A 2,486-nucleotide genomic window follows, 5' to 3' on the forward strand; every position below is an offset into this window, starting at 1 on the left:
CTAAGGGCCTGATCCTATCCCACTTGGCAGCGCTGATGTGGCATGTGCTGCATCCTCTGGTGGGGAGGGCACTCAGGGAATGTGTATTCCCTTCTCGGGGCTGCATCACAGCTGCATCGGCGCTGAAAAGTTGGGTCCTATGCGTGTCTGCTCAGAAATGAGTCCTGTTACATTCAGTGGGGCTTACTCCCAAGAAAGTGTGTTTAGGATTGCACGCTGAGTAAACGGCAGAGGGGGCGTTGTCAGCAGCAATCACAGAGGAGGAGGAGGGCTGTGAGTTCCTTTCCTCATGCCTTGGGTGGGCGATGATGTTGCTTTAGTACAGTACTAAAGCAAAGGGGGGAATGGTTGCAAGGTCGTCCGGGGGTCGTGGGCTGGTTGGTGCCTTGCGGTCCTGAGAGCCTCGCCTTCACTGCTCTTGCATCCTCCTCCTCCTGGCTGCAGCAGCAGCGGCACCGCATGATAAACAGCCATGATGTCACTGTCGCAGTGTTGAAAGCGTAATGCCAGCCAGCACAGGCGAGGGATTCTCCCGGGCTCACCCTCCCCCGCCCATGCAGCACACGGAGCACGTGATGCTGTTGCTGGGGCGTCCTGCAGACCCCCAACACTCCAAGCCCACCCCCACCCCGTCTGTCCGTAGAGGGAAGAACGACCAGAGGTATACTACACCCAGGAGCTGGTACTGGGCTCTCTCCTATAGGTCCTGGGGGTGTCTTCATTTTGGGGGTCTCTCCTAGGCTAGAAATTGTCCCTAGAACCATAATTGGGGGGGGGGGGCTTCAACTTCTTTAAAAAATAAAACTTGTCCTGCCATTGCATGCAAATATGTTTTTTTCTACTTCATCTGCATTAGCTCATATTACAGGCTTCAGGATGAGGCAGCTGAGAGCCCCTGGATTACGACCGCCTTGCAAGGTAGTCCAGTGTTATATCATGGGGGGGCAGAGAGAGATAGAGTGGGCACGACAACCTTGCAGTGAAGGCTAGTGTGATCTGATCTCCCGCGCACCTCCACTCTCGGATTTTTTGCAAAAGGAAATCCAATTTTAAAGGGAGCTAAGAAATTCATCGCAGTAGCAGCTGCACTGGTGGGAAAGGGACGCTTAACCCCTTCCCAGCGGGCCATTTTTGCAATCAGCCTAGGCTGCTATTCACACTTACCTGGGAATAAGCCCCATTCACTATAATGGGACTTACTTCTGAGTAGACATGCACATCCTAGATGCGCATCCATGCACATCTAGTGCATCCTAGAGCCCATGCACTAGGATTGGTGCTTAGTCCCATATCGTGAAGGTTCTGCAGAGCCCTCCTATTCCCCCCTCCCTAGGGTGGAAAAGCAGCCGGGGAGACGAGGTCTTGAAGATCACAAAAATGACCCGCAGGGAAACGGTTAATCGCCTGTTGCCCGCTTTTCCCATCATGTCCTTTGCACAGAAGAACTGCCTGCTGGTGTGCACGTCTACTTTAACTCCACCACCTGCATTATTATTAACAGTACAGTATTTATATACCACTTAGTTCACAAAGCGGTTTACAGAGAAAATCAAACTACTAATGGCCACCTGTCCCAAAAGGGCTCACAATCTAAAAAGATCACCAGCAGACACCGACTAGAAAAGACACCGCTGGGGTGAGGAGGGCGTTACTCTGCCCCTGCTAAAAAGAGGACACCCACTAGAAAAAGTGCCAGTTAGCAGGGTAACTCCTTTAGAGCCCAATCCTATGCATATCTTCTCAGAAGTAACTCATTATAGTCAATGGAGCTGACTCCTAATAAGTACGGATAGGATTGCAGCCTTAGTTGGAGTTACTTCTGATTTAACAGGTCTAAGGGGTTGTTTGGTCAGTGGATGTTGTTACTTTTTTAAAAAAGATGCAGGGGGGATTATTTCTCAAACCCTTTCCCATTTTGTTTGTTAAGAAAAAAATTATTGAAATTTAATGTTTTGGTAGAAAAAAAGAGCAAAATTTACATATACATAAAATCTAGTGCCATAACATGCAGAAAAATCTTTGTTTTTCTTCTCCAACACAACTGGTTTAGAGCGCAAGCCTATGCCTGTCTACTCAGAAGTAAATCCCATTCTAGTCAATGCTTACTCTAGTCTAACTTACTCCCAGGAAAGTGTGGGCAGAATTTAAGCCTCAGGGCTCAAGCCTGTGTCTGTCTACTCAGAAGTAAAGCCACTCTACTCAATGGGGCTTACTCCCAGGAAAGTGTGGATAGGATTGGAGCCTTGGACTTCAGTCCCACTGAACCCAAAGGGACTCTGCCCCCAAGGCAGCGCGTGCTCTACAGCTTTCGCACCCTGCAACGTCCCTTGGAGCTGTCGGTCGCAAAGAACTCTGGGTAGGTTGGAAAGGCAGCGGTGTTTCGAAGTGGGCGCGCGCTGCACCCTGGGAGCTGAAGTTCCTCGGTGGCACGACGTGCGTTAGCGTGCCACCTTACCCATCACACCGCGCGCGCCGCCCCCGCCGCC

Source organism: Tiliqua scincoides, chromosome 5 (assembly GCF_035046505.1).
Source record: "Tiliqua scincoides isolate rTilSci1 chromosome 5, rTilSci1.hap2, whole genome shotgun sequence".
In the NCBI taxonomy this organism is placed as follows: Eukaryota; Metazoa; Chordata; class Lepidosauria; order Squamata; family Scincidae; genus Tiliqua; species Tiliqua scincoides.